General features: G+C 35.8%; 1 non-coding gene and 3 pseudogenes across 1 annotated transcript; 1 reads left to right on the top strand and 3 right to left on the bottom strand.

The window, feature by feature from the left end:
* The first annotated feature begins 12,002 nt into the window (after positions 1–12,002).
* LOC107852383 lies at positions 12,003–13,938 on the top strand (annotated as a pseudogene).
* A 997-nt stretch (positions 13,939–14,935) lies between these two features.
* On the bottom strand, positions 14,936–15,009 carry TRNAM-CAU. The gene has a single exon. It is a non-coding gene; the product is annotated as a tRNA-Met (tRNA).
* A 569-nt stretch (positions 15,010–15,578) lies between these two features.
* Positions 15,579–17,783, bottom strand: LOC124892841 (annotated as a pseudogene).
* A 25-nt stretch (positions 17,784–17,808) lies between these two features.
* LOC124892842 lies at positions 17,809–20,098 on the bottom strand (annotated as a pseudogene).
* Positions 20,099–20,682: the final 584 nt, after the last annotated feature.

Genomic DNA, 20,682 nt, shown 5'->3' with positions numbered 1-20,682 from the left:
AAAATTTTCCATTTTCATCCATTAAATAATATTTAAATTTAATCACTTGAAAGGTCTGGTTTAAATTATCAAGTTACAAATAATTAGTTACTAAGATCTGATTATGAGTTATTAATTGGTAAGATGAATAAAAATTCTCAATTGGAAGGCATGTTCCTAAAGGGCCCAACGAATTCCTAATTGGAATTAGGGGATCTTTTTTAATTGATTCTTTTATCACACTGTGATGTTTTACATCCTTGAATGGCTTCATTTGAGAACAATTGGCTGCTGACAAAATTATCAACAACTAACATTCCTTATTTCTATTAAACAATGTATGAATAGTTCCTTGAGGTTGGATAAGAGATTGTTGAACTTTTGCATTGGAATAGGAATAAATGGAAGAAAAGGGGTTGATATTGGTACAATCTTATCCATTATTAGAGAGCAATTCTGACCCTGACGGATCATTCCTTTTTCTGATATACGAAATAGGGGATTTCACTAAGTTGATTCTTAGGAAATGTCGAATCAAACCATTTGTGCTTATTTCAACAAAAGAAGCATGGGCTTCTTTGCAAGAAGAACTTTTTTTGTCTTGGTTCCAATTCAATACTAAATAGGTCCGAACTAATTGAATACTTGTGTCAAAAATTCGTTGAATCGGTTTGCCATTTCCATAAAGGATATAATTGACAATTCAAAGTTGCAAATTATCCCTTTCCTGCAATGGATCCGGTGGAAAAAGGGTTGCTAAATTTATACCATCCATTATTTCATATGTGACGACAAGTCAAACTAAAACAAAAAACCTTTTCTTACTAGGTGTAATCCGTTGGACATAGACCGAATTTTTAACTTTTTGGATTCCTTGAAATTTCTTTTTCCTGTTCCTGATGGTATCAAAATGCCGGTATGTCTGGATATCTTATCTATCTCTCCGGGAAAATGGATATCTCCAGAAAAGATTTTAAGTTCAATTCGTTTGTTTTTTCTCTCCACCCAGACCAACCCACCGACTCGGCTTCTTAGATTTAAGGTGATTTGTGTATCTACCCCAACGGTACTCTTGTTCCATACCATTATAGAAGAAGATCCGAGCAAGATATGCACCTCTTCAGGAATGAAAAAAATCGATCTACTTTCATTTGGTATTTTGACCAAAATTCCTTAACTCCTAGATACTCAATCAAATCCTCTTTTTTTATTACTGAATGAGTTTCTATAGTCCAATATTTAACAATTCCCAAACTCTTTCTTCTGTATCGAGGATCATCGAAATAAGCAAGAATACTATTTTGATGGAAAATACCATTTACAAGGATTTCAATTGAGATACCTGAACAGGGCATTAGTTGATTCTCGAGTTCTTGAATCGAATGTAGTGGAATGATGAATTTATTTCTTCGTCTTTTTGACAATAAATCAGAATTCTCATAGAGAATAGGCGAATATGTGAGATTATAGTGACTAGTACATATGATTTGATTAAGGTCTGAATAATCAGGAATCCTGTCTTCTTTTTTTAACATAATAATCCGAACTAAATAATTTCTGCCTCGCCTGATCATTGTTACTGAGAGGTTAGAAATATATATTTACTTACCAGAAAGAGAATGCACATTCATTTGATCCTGATCCTTGTGGATCAAAAGGTAGACTAGACTAGACCTGCACGGCCCTCCTAATAATATCCATAAATGACTTGTTTTTGGTAATAGATGAACATTACCGTATATAAATTCAGGTGCATGATAGACATCGGTACTCCACTGCATTTCTCCATCGGAATTAGAATAAATATGTTTTCGAACCTTCTCTTTAAAATTCAAAGTGGATATTCCTGTGCGAATATCAGCAATTACTTGTTCTGATACTACATATTGATCGTTTTTAACTAAAAGCAAACTTTTGGGTGAAATATTCATATTATGTAGAATATCTTCATTCTCAATAGTTACATACAAGTCTATAGAACATAGAAAGGTGGGATGCCCATGACGTTTACATGTTGGATGAACCAAATCCTCATTGAATTTTATTTTTCCATTAGATGGGGCTCGCACATGTTCTACAGTACCCCCCGTGAATACTCCTCCGGTATGAAAAGTTCTTAATGTTAATTGAGTACACAGTTCTCCAATTGATTGACCTGCAATAATACCTATAGCTTTCCCCAACTAAACCAGGTCGCCATGAGTAGGACTCCGGCCATAACCTAATCGAAAAATCTAAGATGTACTCCTACAAGTAAAGGGAGTTCGAATAGAGATTGTTTATGCCCGGAAGGTTATGAATCAATTTACAAGTACAATGCCAATGTCTTGATTTCTAGTGGCAATACATCGCGAACCCATGTATATATCATCTGCTAATATACGACCAATTGATGTTTGACTAAAAATACTTTTTGGCATCATCCCATTTCGAGAACTCATAGAAATACCCCGGGCGGTGCCACAATCCGTTCGATGGACAACAATGTGTTGAACTACTTCAACAAGTCTATGAGTGAGATATCCAGCATCTGATGTTTGTTCAGCAGTATCCACAACTCCTTTACGGGCTCCGTAGCAAGAAATGATGTATTTTGTTAAATAGAGTCCTTTGTACAAATTACTTTGAATAGGTAAATAAATCATTTGTCCTTGAGGATCCGACATTAATCCTGTCATACCTACTAATTGATGTACCTGAGATGTATTTCCTCGAGCTCCTGAGAAAGACATTATATGAACTGGATTAAAAGGGTTAGTTATCATAAAATTTGGATTCATCTGTTGTCGTAAATATTCACTTGTAGCATACCATATTTCAATGGATTGACGTAATTTTTCTACCGTGTGTACATTCCCATAATGATGGTGTTTTTCCAAAATCAAACTATGTTGTTCAGCATCTTGAACGAGCCATCCCTTAGAAGGTATTGTTAAAAGGTCATCAATTCCTTATGAAATGGATGTAGCAGTAGCTTGTTGGAACCCCAGAGTTTTTACTTGATCCAGGATATGTGATGTATATGCCATTTTTAAGTGCTCTATTAATCTACTAATAAATCATTTCATGGCAGTTCTGTCTATCGCTTAATTATGAAAGACCAGATTGGCCCGTTCTGCCATAAGTACCTCCATATTCCACTGAGTAGGATTCAACAATAGGTTTGAGTCGGTGATTGTAAAACTTCCTTTTATCGATCTTGATTCGCATATAAATTTTGGAACTATATACCTAGCTGAACCGGAGAACCCCGAAGTCCTACGGTATCATAAATTACGTTAGGTACCGTATGAATAGGCTCAACAAAACCCCTGTATACCTTCTTCAATTTCTTGAAAAAGAGCAATATGACCAACAGTGGTTCAAATGTATATAAAAAGGATTTGCTTTTTTAGACTTCTTACTATTAGACAGTGTCCATAAATCTCATAAAAAGTACCTAAAGATTCATAGTGAACTTCGATGGGCGTTTCTCTTGAAACAATAACGCGTTGATATAGTCGCCACCGGAGCCACAAAGGACTATCTAAATTGATTTGTTTCTGCCGATAAGCCCCAATTGCATCATAGGAATTCAAAAAAAAAGGGTTCATTCGTATACTTAAAGAAACTATTGTCACTTTATTTTTATTTTAATAGTTTTTGCGATTACATGGATTATATCTATTTAAACAAATACCTCGATGATTTCCACTTGTTAATACATAGAGTCCAATAAGCATATCTTACGTTGGTACGGAAATCAGATCCCCAATAGCTAGAGACAAAAGATTCATATGAGAAAACATAAGTAAATGGGCCTCTACTTGATCCTCCAAGGATAAAGGTACATGAATAGCCATTTGATCTCCATCAAAATCGGCATTGAATCCCTTGCAAACTAATGGATGTAAACAAATAGCGCGCCCCTCCACTAAAATGGGCTGGAATGCCTGTATGCCTAATCTATGCATAGTGGGTGCTCTATTCAGCAATACAGGATGTCCCTGCATAACTTCTTAAAGGATTTCCCATACAATCGACTCTTTTTCTCAAATTTTACTCTTAGCAACTCCTATATTCGAAGCAAGATATTGTCTAATTAGACCACGAATTACAAATGTCTGGAAAAGTTCTATTGCTATTTCACAAGGCAATCCACATCGATGTAATAAAAGTGAACGACCCATGACAATGACAGAACGTCCTGAATAATCAACTGTTTGCCAAGCAGAGTCTCATGAAATCTTCCCTCTTTACCTTCAATTACATCAGAAAATAACTTGTAAACTTTATTATGACCGTTCCTCATTGGTTGTCCCCAGATTCCATTATCAAGAAGTGCATCCACGGCTTCTTATACAAATTCTCTTGACACATTACTATTTCTCCTGGCGTAGATTGACTTGTTGTTAATAGATCGGTAAGGGTATTGTTCCGATAGATAACTCTTCTATAGAGTTCATTAATATCTGAGCTCATTATTTTACCCCCATCTATCTGAATAAACGGTCTCAACTCAGGAGGAAGAACTGGTAATAGATATAAAACCATCCATTCCGGCTCTATATTTGTTCGAATAAAATGCTTAGCCAATTCCATACGTCTAACCAAAATGTCCTATCTTCTTCCAACCTTTCGATCTTCCCATTCATTCCTTATGTTCCCTTCTTCCCCCAATTCTTCCTATTCCACCAATGAATTCTCTATAATAATTCATAAATCTAGATCGTCTAATTGTTCTCGAATATCACCTGCACCAGTAGAGATTTATCGATTGCGAAATATATCAAAACCCTGGGTAGTAAAAAAAAGTAGGATGCTGTATTTCCAAGATTGGATTTCATATTTGAATAAACCTCGTAATCATAAGAAAGTGGGATTTTTAGTTATAGGCCTAGCAAAAGAAAAATTGGGATAGGATTCTATAGGATCTCCCCCCCTTCAAAATCGGACGTGAAAGTTTCCTTTCATCCGGCTCAAGTAGGTCGACCAAATAAGTAAAGGAGTTATCGTTTAAAAACTCTATAAAATCCCAAAATAAAATGGTCTACTCCTTACTCAAGTTCCTAGTGAGGATGAAACAAGATTTTAGTGATTCTGTCTTCTATTAATTCTTTATTCAAATTCAATTCCAACAAATAAAATAGAAAATTCTTGAGTAGTCTTCTTCCCTTTGAATGATAAATCACTTAACTCTTAATAATTAAATTAAAGGAATACCTAGGAACCCATAAGGGATTTACTTATCTATATATTGTTCTATTCGATCTTTTAGGTCCCGACTTCACCTCAATGGTTAGACCACCACGCCTTTAAAGTCTATACGCAATAGATAGACTCCTGGAACCATGACATATTTGCTTACTTGAACATAATTTCTTTCCACGAAAAGAAAGGAAATGGTTTATTCCACAAAATAAAAATCTTTTTTTATGAGGTATAAATAGAAATTCCTCTTTATTTTATTTGTTACGAAATCGACAATAGATCAATTCCCCTTTATTTGGGGGTATAGACTATACCCCAATTCTGAGCTTCATGTTACTCTTTCTAAGTGACATGTCAGGTCCAGGGCATCCCAATTGGATTGACTGGGATGACAGTTTTTCCTTCCGAGTCTGTAAAATTAGAATTTCAATCAAATCACACATCGCAATATACTAGGCCTTCTAATTCTTTAAGAGGTTTATCTAAAAGATTCGCAATATAACTAGGAAGACGTTTTAAATACCATACATGGGTTACTGGGCATGCGAGTTTGATATATCCCATTTGATACCTTTGTATCCGAGAATCAACAAATTCGACTCCACATTGTTCACAAAATTATGGGTCTTCTTTTTCATCTCCGATTTCTCGATAATTTCCCCAAGTAGAAATTTCGCTTTTTATCGGACCAAAAATTCTTTCACAAAATAATCCATCTCTTTTTGGTTTATTAGTTTTGTAATTAAAAGTATAAGGTTTTGTTACCTCTCAAACTATCTCTCCATTAGGCAGGATTTTTGGGGCCCAAGCACTTATTTGTTGAGGAGAAACTGATCCAATTCGGCGCTGTTGATGTTTAAATTTATCGATCATAGAAGAAAAATTATTATTCATTCTGATTAAGCTTCCTTCCTATTAATCTGGTAGTTCTTCTCAGATACAAGGAAATGATTCAGCTCCAGAGCTAAAGATTGTAGTTATCGAACGAGCAATCATAAAGATTTTGGAGCATCTTCGGGATTCGGTATTGTTCCCCCAATGATCGTAGTACCAAGTACTTCTTGGCGAGCTTTAATATGATCCGATTTATAAGAAAGCATCTCTTGTAAAATATGAGCAACCCCAAACCCTTCTAGAGCCCAAACCTCTATTTCTCCTACCCGCTGTCCCCCCTATTTGGCTTTTCCTCTAAGGAGTTGTTGTGTAGCAAGCGCATAATGTCCACTGGAACGCCCATGGATTTTATCATCAACTTGATGAATTAATTTCAAGATATAAGGCTTTCCTATTATAATGGGTTGTTCAAAAGGATTCCCCGTCGTTCCATCAAATATTTTCTTTTTCCTGGATATTTGGGTTCAAATACCCATGGAATCAATGTTTGCTTACTAGCTTTATATAGTTTAGAAAACACTACTTTTCGTGAAGCTTCTTGTTCATAGCTCTCATCAAAAGGTGTTATTCTATAATGTCTATCTAGCAGACTCCCTGCTAACCCTAGTGAACATTCAAATATCTATCCTACATTCATCCGTAAAGGTACTCCTAATGGGTTAAAGACCATATCAACGGATCTTCCATCTTGTAAATAAGGCATATCTTGTCTAGGCAAAATTTTGGAAATGATACCCTTATTTCCGTGTCTTCTGGCTACTTTATCGCCTACTTTGATTTCACGTTTCTGTGAAATATATAAATGAATTGTTTTGGGATTATAACTAGAACCACCCCTTTTCTGGATCCACCTCACACCAATAACCCGCCCCTTGCCACCTATAGGTAATTTTAGACAAGTTTCTTTTGAAGTTGCTACCTGAATACCAAGTATAGCTCGTAACAATGTATATTTAAGGGTATACGATGATTCTTTCATGACCTGGGATGTTAATTTACCTACTAAAATATCACCCGTCTTTTCCAATCAACGGCCTCTTACTAGGTGATACTGAGGAGGACAGGACCCTTTTTTTATTTGTTTTTTTCTTTACTGTTCAAAGAAGAAGTTTTTTTTAAGTGTATACGCACGTTGTATGAGAAAGAAGGGATATAAACATAATGGTTGTCTAATGAGATATTATGCAGAATAAGGTTGTCAGGTGGGTCACATATTGTGCATTTACCACTTTCAAATTTTTAAAATTGGATTTATACTTTATCGACTTATTTCATATCATGGTTCAGGCGTTAAAAATCAGTGAGGTTTACTCTTCCTTTTCGATACCCATGGAACTACTGTCAATGGTTTACTCAATTACTTATTGGGAATGTTAAAAAAAAGATTACTACGTGATTTTTTGAGTATGCATATATTTATTGCTTTTTCTTCATTCATTTGATTCTTTTAATAGATACCGAGATTCATATTGGAAATAAAAAATATAGTAATTCAAACTATAAGACATAAGAGTAATTCAGATTGATCAGAACAAATAGATATAGCAAATAAATGGAATTGGATGCCATGTCACTCCCATATATGGAATTGATATTCACATATATCAAGATTATACTGTGGATTGATCTATAGATCCATATCAAATGCCGCCTCTATCTTTATTTTAGTCCAGGGAGCAGCTACAATCTAACTAATAAATAGTATGGTAGAAATAAATAGATGAATGTTTCTACTATACTATCTATCTACTAGAATACTGTCGATTCTAGTCCACTCATTTCATTTAAGACATGAAATTGGAATCTTTTTCATTTTATTTTAGCAATTTTGGCTAAGAACTCAGAAGTCAAGTTTCATTCAAATTAGTTAATAATTAATCATTTTGACTGACTGTCTTTACGTAAATGATAAGTAGAAAAGTGGTAGGAACTAGAATAAATAGTGCAGTAGCAATAAATGCAAGAATATTTACTTCCATAATCTCATTGGTTTTTTACTTTGCAGTAACTCGGGATTTAATCCCATAGTGATGACAAATCTTTGGCCTATAAATTCAATGAATGAATATTACCTCTCGATGATGTTGAATCGGATCAATATCATGAATAACAATATCTGAACTATCAAATCAATTCATCGCCAGAATTGAATAGTATAACATAGGAAGTTCTTTTATCCATACCACCCCACACTTGGATTACTGACCCAATCCAACCAAAATTCCTTTACTTATCATTTTTTATCATCTATTCTTTTTTTCTCTCTAATCTATCTAGTTTCTTCTTGTACAATCATCTGATGAAGTCTCATCAAACAGCTCTTCCACTTCCAGTGGTCACATAGTTACAAACCCAAACAAACAATAAAAGCTAAATGGAAAAAGAAAGGATTTTAGAACGAAAGTATTTTGGACTTGGAAGACAAAGAAGTGTGATAATGATCCGACCGTATAAAATGAATATTCATTAAATTTACTATTTTTCAATTTGTTGTTTCATTGATGGGGCCTTAAAACAAAATGAAAAATTGGAAAAATGATTCATTCCCCTTTCTAAGAGGAGTAGAATCTTTGGTTGATCTGTCCTTCCCCCTCATTTCTTCATAGATTATTAGCCCCGGGACACCAATACCAAAAGCTCAGTGTGCAATTTGCATGAAATCTATTTTTCAACTTCAAACTAGTAAGTGAGATTCCATAAATCCGTATCTAGAAAAATAAATTATTTTTTTTTGTTTTTTTTGGAAGGTATTTTCTTATATTCAATTTTGTATTGGACAAGAAAAGAATTCCCTTTGTGTATGCGCGCCTCAAAAAGGTATAGTAACCGATTCCATTACATGCATCGGGGTCAATCGAAAAAGCCAGCATTTCTTGGAATACTGACTATTATGCTACCAAAAATTGTACTAATCCAACCGCATATTACCCAAAGGAAAGAAAAAAGAAATAAGGATTTCCCCTTTGCTTTGAAAATGAAATTCTTCCCCTGGTCTCCTTCATAAAAAGGGAGAGATTCATATTGGATCCATCGGGACTGATGGGGCTCGAACCCGCAGCTTCTTTCTTAACAGGGAAATACGGGATCTAGCAGAAAATTTGATTCTTTTTTATCTCCGGATTGGGTATTTCTAAAGTACAAAGGGGTTATATCATCTTATGGTGGATTGTTGAATTATTGGGCCGAGCTGGATTTGAACTAGCATAGACATATTGCCAATGAATTTACAGTCCATCCCCATTAAACACTCGGGCATCGACCCAAGAAGAATCATTTTTAGACTTATTGGTAATCCAAGATCAACTTCCTTTCGTAGTACCCTACCCCCAGGGGAATTCAAATCCCCGCTGCCTCTTTGAAAGAGAGATGTCCTAAACCACTAGACGATGGGGGCCCACTTGACCAACGACCATCATACTATGATCATAGTATGATCAGTTTTTTGAAATTGTCAATATAATCGAATGATTCTATCTGAGGGATCTTTCCCCCTTTCAGAATTGAATAGAATTATTTTTCATTCTGATGAATTATTCATTCTAATCGCCATTAGAAATCTAAAATCTAGTAGTACTATTTTTTTTTGAATTATTTCAATTATTTTAGTTTTAATTATTTTATTATTTAGAATTTTATTTTCATTTCTTTCACTTTCATTTGATTCATTGTTAAGACGAGATATCCTTATCTCCCTCCCACCAAGACAGGAAATTAACAAATGAGAAATATAGTAATATGAAGCAGAAAATTGTTTTTTATCCAAGAATTTAGTTCAACAGACAAGTAGAATCTCTTCATTCCATGAGTCGATGAAATATCTTAAATTTTATGTTGAATTGCTAGGTGTATGTACATGTATCAATTAAGTGAATTTTTTTCTGGTGGGATCAATTCAATAAATGAAAAAAAGCAATTTGAGTCGGTCTTCAAATACTTCATTGAATTTTCTCCTAGACTTCCTAGGTAAATCCATGAGCCACTAGACACTATGTATCTACTGCACGTATTTAATGCATAAATACTTATGTTTATAATATATGTACATATAGAAATTTTATCCACATAGTGAATAATTCCAGAATTAAATAAAAAAGACCCTTTTAACTCAGTAGTAGAGTAACGCCATGGTAAGGCGTAAGTCATTGGTTCAAATCCGATAAGGGGCTTTGTAAAACTCCAATCTAGTATTCATATTTATGGGGAGAATTGTATTTTGATTTGTAATAAGAAAAGTAACTAACTGGATAATACATGATCATTATACTTAGTTATAAAGTTCAACATTTGTTTAGTCTATTTTCATTATTATGAATTTCTGAATAATGAAAAGTCACTTCTTGAATCACCAACCGAATATTCCTATTTTCCATTATACCAACCAAATCCATTTGAAAGGTTAGAAATCAACAAAAGAAAAAGGAAGTGGACCTGACCTAATGAATCATGACTATATTCGCTATTCTGATATTAAAATTCGATAGAGATGAAATTGGAGCAGTTGATTTTTTTTTATTTCATTTTTTTGTTTTGGACTGCACAAGAATTTGTCGATATTTCCAATTAAATCTTCTTGTTACAAGATTTTCTATAGGAAAAATTATAGGAATAAATTGTTATTCCTTTCCTCTACAGATAAACCTTTCTTCCAAGTCACACCATAAGAGCCATTTATTATCTTTCTTTGATTCTAGATCAAAGATTAATTTCTATCTAGATTATATATCTATATTAAGTAGATTGCAGATTTCGATGTAGATCTATCAAATCGTGGCTTTACGTAACAAATATTTCAATTTCGTTGCATCCAATATTTTTGTTTTTTTCCAATAGTATGAAGAAGAATAGATCCGAGAAAGAGACTTTCATTTCCAGTCTCCTAGTTATTTAATTTATTTTATTGAATTTTAGATTTGCTAAAGGGAAAAATAGTAGATTATCTCTTTTTCTAACTGTCAAAAAAATCTAAAAATAAATATTTGCTCGAACTTTCTTTTTTCTTTCGATCCATGGAAAGATATAGTCTATGGTTTTAGATTTATTTATATGAAGTATGAACGAAAGGGACCATTTGGTCCTTGAAGAGTTCTTTCAAAGCAAGGGATTGATTGAATTGTCTTAATAAGATAATTCATGGTTCATATGCTTAGTCAGAAGGAATAATCCAATGGAGTTCATGGATTTACCTAGGTTAGTTCATTGGCTAATCAATAAAGGATTTTTATCTTCGTAACCCATTAGAAAGGGCAGTGCAAGAGAAATCATACAAAAATGATCGAATCTTCGGACGCCCCGAAAAATATATGAGGTGCTCGAAAATGGTCGAATTAGTTGAATAGGAGGATCGCTATGACTATAGCCATTGGTATGTTTACCAAAGACGAAAGTGATTTATTTGATATTATGGATGAATGGTTACGGAGGGACCATTTCATTTTTGTAGGCTGGTCTGGTCTATTGCTCTTTCCTTGTGCCTATTTTGCTTTAAGGGGTTGGTTCACAGTTACAACCTTTGTAACTTCATAGTATACCCATGGATTGGCCAGTTGTTATTTGGAAGGCTGCAATTTCTTAATTGTCGCGGTTTCTACTCCTGCTAATAGTTTAGCACATTCGTTGGTGTTACTATAGAGTCCTGAAGCACAAGGATATTTTAATCGTTAGTGTCAATTGGGGGGTATGTGGACTTTTGTTGCTCTCCATGGAGCTTTTGGCCTAATAGGTTTCATGTTACGTCAATTCGAGCTTGCTCGATCTGTTCAATTGAGACCTTATAATGCAATCGCATTCTCTATTCCAATTGCTGTTTTTGTTTCTGTATTTTTGATTTATCTAGTCAGTCTGGTTGGTTCTTTGCACCTAGATTTTGTGTAGCAGCTATATTTTGATTCATCCTATTTTTTCAAGGGTTTCATAATTGGACCCTGAACCCCTTTCATATGATGGGAGTTGTCGGTGTATTGGGCGCTGTTTTGCTATGCGATATTCATGGTGCTACCGTAGAAAATACTTTATTTGAAGACGGCGATGGTGCAAATACATTTTGTGCTTTTAACCCAACTCAAGCCCAAGAAACTTATTCAATGGTCGCCGCTAACCGCTTTTGGTCCCAAATCTTTGGGGTTGCTTTTCCCAATAAACGTTGGTTAGATTTCTTTATGTTATTTGTACCAGTAACCTGTCTATCGATGAGTTCTCTTGGAGTAGTCGGTCCAGCCCTGAACCTACGTGCCTATGACTTCGTTTCTCAGGAAATTCATGCAGCGGAAGATGCTGAATTTGAGACTTTCTACACCAAAAATATTCTCTTAAACGAAGGTATTCACGCTTGGATGGTAGCTCAAGATCAGCCTCATGAAAACCTTATATTCCCTGAGGAGGTTCTACCACGTGGAAACGCTCTTTAATGGAACTTTAGCCTTAGCTGGTCCTGACCAAGAAACCACTGGTTTTGCTTGGTGGGCCAGGAATGCCCGACTTATCAATTTATTCGGTAAACTACTAGGGGCTCATATAGCCTATGCTGGATTAATGGTATTCTGGGCCGGAGCAATGAACCTATTTGAAGTAGCCCATTTTGTACCTGAGAAGCCTTTGTATGAACAAGGATTGATTTTACTTCCCCACTTAGCTACTCTAGGTTGGGGGGTAGGACCTGGGGGCGAAGTTATAGACACCTTTCCATAGTTTGTATCTGGAGTGCTTCATTTAATTTCTTCTGCAGTATTGGGCTTTGGCAGAATTTATCATGCACTTCTGGGACTTGAGACACTTGAAGAATCTTTTCCCTTCTTTGGTTATGTCTAGAAAGATCGAAATAAAATGACCACAATTTTAGGTAGTCACTTAATCTTGTTAGCTCTAGGTGCTTTTCTTCTAGTATTCAAGGCTCTTTATTTTGGGTGCGTATATGATACCTGGGCTCCGGGAGGGGGAGATGTAAGAAAAATTACAAACTTTACCCTTAGCCCGAGTATCATATTTGGTTATTTACTAAAATCCCCTTTTGGAGGGGAAGGATGGATTGTTAGTGTGGAGGATTTAGAAGATATAATCGGAGGACATGTATGGTTAAGTTCTATTTTTATAGTTGGTGGAATCTGGCATATCTTAACTAAACCCTTCGCATGGGCTCGACGCGCACTTGTATGGTCTGGAGAGGCTTATTTATCTTATAGTTTAGGGGCTTTAGCGACTTTGGTTTAATTTCTTGTTTTTTGTCTAGTTCAATAATGCTGCTTATCCTAGAGAATTTTACAGACCTACTGGACCAGAAGCTTCTCAAGCTCAAGCATTTACTTTTCTAGTTAGAGCCCAACGTCTTGGGGCTAACATGGGATCCGCTCAAGGACCTACTGGTTTAGGTAAATATCTAATGCGCTCCCCAACCGGAGAAGTCATTTTTGGAGGAGAAAATATACATTTTTGGGATCTGCGTGCTCCATTGTTAGAGCCTCTAAGGGGTCCAAATGGGTTAGACTTGAGTAGGTTGAAAAAAGACATACAACCTTGGCAGATACGGCGTTCCGTGGAATATATGACTCATGCTCCTTTAGGTTCTTTAAATTCCATGGGTGGTGTAGCTACCGAGATCAATGCAATCAATTATGTCTCTCCTAGAAGTTGGTTAGCTACGTCTCATTTTGTTCTAGGATTCTTCTTCTTCGTAGGTCATTTGTGGCATGCGGTAAGGCTCGTGGAGCTGCAGTAGGATTGGAAAAAGGAATTGATCGTGACCTTGAACCTGTTCTTTTCATGACCCCTCTTAATTGAGATGAGATAGGAGATCCAATGCTTGAATGAAGTACAAATCACTTTGATTCAATCATACATCTTGGAATCAGCTTAAGTATTCCTTTTTTCTTTTTTTTTTCAACTTATTTTATCTAATTTATATTGAATCTATTTTTCTGGCTTAGCTAGGTGGGATAGCAAGGCATTCCTCTTTCTTTCGGATAGCAGATTGGGCAAAACCACTAAAAAAAAATCTATTCAATTAGCAAAAAAGGAGAGAGAGGGATTTGAACCCTCGATAGTTCTTTGTTCAAAACTATACTGGTTTTCAAGACCGGGACTATCAACCACTCAGCCATCTCTCCGAAAGTCTATTTTTATTTTGTTCCTACGAATAGAACATGTCTATAGGGGTGGATACCCCCACTATCTATAGAAAGATCTCAGGTGCGAACCCACCAGTCGATCTATCTATTAGTATATAGATATATGATCTAGCATGCCTATTTGTGAAATAAAAAATAAAATTCCATTTCTCTCCTCTCTCCGCCCCACTCCATGTATGAATAATGTGTGAAAAGGGGAGTAGTAATAAGTCATATAGAATCAATGGATTCATGATCAAGTAAAATCCTTCGATGACATATTTTATCACAATTCATATTTTTTGGCTGATAAAGGGATCTAATGGTATATAGTTCATTTGTTGGTAGCTTGGAGGATTAAAAGTATGACTCTTGCTTTCCAATTAGGTGTTTTTGCATTAATTGCTACTTCATTAATCTTATTGATTAGCGTACCCGTTGTATTTACTTCTCCTGATGACTAGTCAAGTAACAAAAATGTTGTATTTTCTTGTACATCCTTACGGATTAGATTAGTCTTTCTAGTGGGTATCCTTAATTCTCTCATCTCTTGAACCTATTCGTCGCAGACCCAAAATTCCCCCCTAATTTTTCTCGGTTGTGAGACACGTTAAATTTGAATCTAAGTCACAAAAGAAAATGCAAATCAAATAAAGAAAACACAAAAATTAGAGGGGGGGTCATACTTCTTGAATAAAAAGAATACAATTAAACAAATAATTGGAATCATTCCGAAGAGAATATAAACCCCTAAAATAGTTTGGAAAAACACGATGTTGCGGAGACAGGATTTGAACTTGTGACCTCAAGGTTATGAGCCTTGCGAGCTACCAAACTGCTCTACCCCGCGCCGTAGATAAGAACTGAAAACTAATAGATAAACAAGGATAAAATGCGCCCCTCCACCCTATCTGTACAAATAGAATAGCCCATTTATACAGAATAGTAATGGGGCTTCTATGATCATCGACCTTAGAAATAGAAATGAAGCATTAATCCTTACCAACTTGATCTTGTTGCTCCTGGCAACAAACATGCATGAACCATTTCACGAAGTATGTGTCCAGATAGTCCAAAATCTCGATAGTTAGCTCTTGGCCTTCCGATCAAAAAACAATGTCGATAAAGGTGTGTAGGTTCACTATTCCATGGTAGGGATTGTAAATTTCCATAAATTTCCCATTTGTCACTCAACGACGGAACCTTGAGTATTTCTTTTTTTGAGGATCGACTAATCGAATGATATTTCTATTCCAATTTTTGCCTCTTCTTCTCCCTCTGAATCAAACTTTTCTTTGCCATAATGGTTGAATTCCTATTAGTATCCATGGTAAAAGTCGAATCCTAGATATAGAAATAGAAGAAGGTAGACCCCCTCTCCGTTGAAAGAAATGAGATTATCGCGGATACACACATTAATTAACCAAATTTTCCCGACGTAGACGCAATCAAGAAAGATGCATAAGTGAATATATAACATACAAAAAAGTGAGCTAATCCAACCAATCTTGCTTGTACAATGGAAAGGGCCACTAGTTTATCTCTCCAGCGAATCAAATTGGCCAAAGGTGTGCGTTCATGAGCCCATGCTAAAGTTTCAATCAATTCTTGCCAATATCCACGCCCAAAAATTAAGAACATAAATCTAGTAGCCCAAACAAGATGTCCAAATAATAACATCCATGCCCAAACCGATAAACTATTCATACCAAAATGGTTATATCCATTGATAAGTTGTGAAGAGTTTAACCATAAATAATCCCTTAACCAGCCCATCAAATAAGTGGAAGATTCATTAAACTGTGAAACATTACCCTGCCATAATGTGATGTGCTTCCAATGACAATAAAAATTAACCAATCTAATAGTATTTAACATCCAAAAAAATGCCAAATAAAATGCGTCCCATGCCGAAATATCACAAGTACCACCTCGTCCTGGGCCATCGCATGGAAAACTATAACCGAAATCCTTTTTATCTGGCATTAACTTGGAACCATGTGCATCTAAAGTACCTTTTACTAAGATCAATATAGTTATATGTAAACCAAGAGCAATAGCATGATGAACTAAAAAGTCTCCAAGACCTATTATTAATAATAATCAATTACTATTTTCATTAACAACATTTAACCAACCCGGCAACCAGATGCTTATACCCACATTAAATGCTGGGCCACTCGTTGACAATAAAAGTAAATCAAACCCATATGAAGTTTTACCATGAGCGGATTGTATCCATTGAGCAAATATAGGTTCAATTAAGATTTGCTTCTCTGGAGTGCCAAAGGCAAAGCATGACATCGTTATGAACATAAAGTCCCAGGGTATGGAACCCCAGAAAAAGGCTGGCCTAACTTAAATGCGATATGATCGCTTATTTATGATCAAACATTCTTGTCAATACATTATCTTCATTTTGCTCCGGATTGTAATCTCTAATGAAAAATATAGCTCCATGAGCAAAAGCTCCTGTCATGATGAATCCTATGATATATTGGTGGTGGGTATATAATGCAGCTTGAGTAGTGAAGTCCTGTGCTATGAAAGTATAAGCAGGTAAGGAGTACATATGTTGAGCTACCAAAGAAGTAATAACCCCTAAAGAAGATAGAGCAAGGCATAATTGAGAATGAAGCAAATTGTAGATTGTGTCATAAGCACCCTTATGTCCACGCCCCAATCGCCCCCCAATGGAATATGTGCATCTAAAATATCTTTTATACTGTGCCCAATCTCGAAATTTGTTCTATACATATGACCAACAACGAGAAAAATAAATACAATAGCTAAATGGTGATAGGCAATATCAGTCAACCATAAACTTTGCATTTGTGGATGGAATCCCCCGAAAAGAGTTAGAATGGCAGTTCCTGCCCCTTGGGCGGTACCAAATAAATGACTACTTGAATCGGGGTTTTGAGCATAAAGATTCCATTGACCTATAAAAAGTGGGTCTAACCCTTCGGGATGCGATAATATATCTAAGAAATTATTCCACCGAACGTACTACCCTCTAGATATAGGAATAGCAACATGGACTAAATGCCCTATCCAAGCCAAGGAACTTATGCCAAAAAGTCCTGACAAATGATGATTCAGATGAGATTTGGCATTTTTGAACTAGAAAATTCTCGGTTTCCATTTTGGTTGTAGGTGTAACCAACCTGCTATTAAGCATATGGCAGAAATAAATAATAGAAAAAGAGTGCCAGTATAAAGATCTTGATTAGTGTGTAAACTAATTGTATACCGCCACTGATAAACACCAGAATAAGCCATATTCACTGGGCCAAGAGCACCCCCTCGAGTAAAAGCTTCCACGACAGGTTGACCAAAATGAAGATCCCAAATTGCATGAGCAATAGGTCTTACATGTAAAGGGTCTTGTATCCACGACTCAAAATTTCCTTGCTAAGCTACATGGAACAGATTTCCGAAAGTCCACAGAAAAATTATATCTAATTGACCGAAGTGAGAAGCAAAAATATTATGATAAAGACATTCCTCAGTAATATCATCATGACTCTCAAAGTCATGTGCGATAACAATACCAAACTAAATACGATGAGTAGTGGGGTACTGATCTAAGCCTTGGCTAAACCTTGGAAATCGTAATGCCATAATGCTTTCCAAATCCTCCTAGCCATTATCCTACTGCAATAATTCTTGCTAAGAAGAATGCCCATGTTGTGGCAATTCCACCTAGAAGGTAATGGGTTACTCCTACAGCACGTCCTTGTGTAATGCTCAAGGCTCTTGGATGAGTAGCAAGAGCAACTTTTAATTATTATGAGCCCAAACGATGGATTCAGTAAGTTCTTGCCAATAACCACGTCTGCTGAATAGAAACATTAAACTAAAAGCCCAGACAAAATTAACGCCTAGGAAAAAAAGGCCATATGCAGATAATGAAAAACCATAAGACTAAATTACCTGGGATGCCTGTGCCCATAAGAAATCGTCGAGCCACCCATTAATAGCAATAGAACTCTGCGCAAAGTTTCCTCCCATGATATAAGTTACTACCCCTTGATCACTTACACTACCCTAAACATCTAACTGTATTTTCCAACTGAAATGGAATATTAGTATAGAAATTTAATTGTACAACCAGAATAGTCCTAAGAAGACATGATCCCAGGCCGATACTTGACATGTACCCCCTCTTCCAGGTCCATCATAAGGAAAACAAAAACCAAGATTTGCCTTATCCAGTATAAAAGGAGAACTGCGAGCAAATTGAACACCCTTCAAGAGTATCAATACCGTCACATGAATCATAAATGCATGAATGTGATGTACCAAGAAATCAGCGGTTCCTAATGAAATAGGCAACAAAGACACCTTGCCACCCACTGCCAATGAATCACCATCCCCCAAGTTAAACTGGTGCTTGCTGTTGCACCAGGAGCTGTTGCACCAGGTGCTAAAGCATGGGTGTTTTGTATCCATTGAGCAAAAACGGGTTGTAATTGTATAGCGGTATCTGAAAACATATCTTCAGGAATCCCTAAAGAGCTCATGGTATCATTATGAATATACAAACCAAAACTGTGAGAGCCTAGAAATATACATGCCCAGTTGAGATGGGATATGATTGCATCACTATGCCTAAGGACACGATCTAATAGATCATTGTACAAAGTAGTTGGATCATAATCTCTTACCATAAAAATGGCTGCATGCGCGGCAGAACGAACTATGAGAAATCCACCAATCCACATGTGATGTGTGAACAATGACAGTTGTGTAACATAGTCAGTAGCTAGATATGGATAAGGGGGCATGAAATATATATGATGAGCTACAACAATGGTTAAAGAGCCTAACATAGCTAAGTTAAGAGATAATTGAGCATGCCATAACGTTGTTAGGATCTCATATAGGCCTTTATTGTCCTGACCTGTAAATGGAGCTTTGTGGGCTTCTAAAATATTTTTTAGTCCATGACCAATACCCTAGTTGGTCTTATACATGTGACCCGCTATCAGGAAAAGAATTGCAATTGCTAAATGGTGATGGGCAATATCAGTCGGCCACAAACCACCAGTTACTGGATCTAATCATCCACGAAAAGTAAGAAAGTCAGCATATTTTGACCAATCCAAGGTGAAAAATGGGGTTGCTCCCTCGGCAAAACTGGGATAAACTTTAGCCAAAAGATCTTGATTCAAGATAAATTCATAAGGAAGTGGTATCTCTTTAGGATGTACTCCAGCGTTTAGAAATTGGTTAATCGGTAAAGATACGTGTACTTGATGCCCCGCCCAAGAGCGAGACCCAAGTCTAGTAGCCCTACCAAATGGTGATTCAGTATAGATTCTATATCTTGAAACCAAGCCATTTTTGGCTCCAAATTATGATAATGAAACCAACCAGCAAAAAGCATTAACGCTGCAAAGACCAATGCCCCAATTGCTGTACAATAGAGTTGTAATTCCCTAGTTATTGTAGATGCTCGCCAAATCTGAAAAAAAACCAGAGGTTATTTGTATTCCTCGAAAACCCCCGCCTACGTCACCATTTAATATTTCTTAGCCCAGTATTGGCCAAACCACCTGGGTACTAGGCCCATTGTGTGTTGGATCACTTACCCACGCTTCATAATTAGAAAAATGAGCACCGTGGAAATACATGTTGCTCAGACAAAGAAAGATAATGGAGAGTTGACCGAAATGTGTACTAAATATTTTTCGAGAGATCTTCTCCAAATCACTGGTATGGCAATCGAAATCGTGAGCATCAACATGTAGGATCCAGATCCAAGTGGTAGTATCAGGACCTTTAGCTATTGTTCTTGAGAAATGACCTGGTCTGGCCCATTCCTCGAAAGAAGTTTTTACGGGATCCCTATCTTCCAAAATTTTAACTTCTGGTTTTGGCGAACGAATAATCATTGAGTCCTCCTTTTTCCAGACAATGCATTCAAAAAGACCCGCCAACAGTCAAATAATTAGTGAACCTTAGAGATAGAGAGATATATCTATAATTAGTTTGTTTCTCTTTCATTTTTCTATCTCCCTTCTATCTATTTTCTTTAGTTATTTACTAGAGCAATTATGATTTAGAAGTCGATCCGGGGCAAGTGTTCAGATCTATTATGACATAGCCTTGAGGCACTCAACGGACCCTTTAACCTTTTAAAAACCTTTTTGGGCTTTGGATTGATCCAAAAACGACTTTTTTGTGCAACCTAGTGTATATTCATACAAGTTATTAGATGGAGCTCTTTAATTTTTTACCTAAAAGATTGTAATTACTCTATTCCAAATCACACTAGTAGCCATTAGACATTACTAAGAGACATCCCCGGTATATATATATTTAGTGATTCAAGGGTTTCTTTTGTTAGTTTTAATACTAATAACTAATAAGAATTTTGTTTAATTGAATTTTTTCATTTTAATATTTTTTAATATTTAATTTTTAATATTTAATGTTAAATTTGTCATCTATCTGTCTTTTTTATTCCTAAAAAATAGCAGATGAATATAGAAGTGAAATAGAAGGCTTAGAAGGG

The sequence above is a fragment of the Capsicum annuum genome, unplaced genomic scaffold, assembly GCF_002878395.1.
Source record: "Capsicum annuum cultivar UCD-10X-F1 unplaced genomic scaffold, UCD10Xv1.1 ctg5104, whole genome shotgun sequence".
NCBI classification, from domain to species: domain Eukaryota; kingdom Viridiplantae; phylum Streptophyta; class Magnoliopsida; order Solanales; family Solanaceae; genus Capsicum; species Capsicum annuum.
This window is presented reverse-complemented; position numbering and strand designations above follow the sequence as displayed.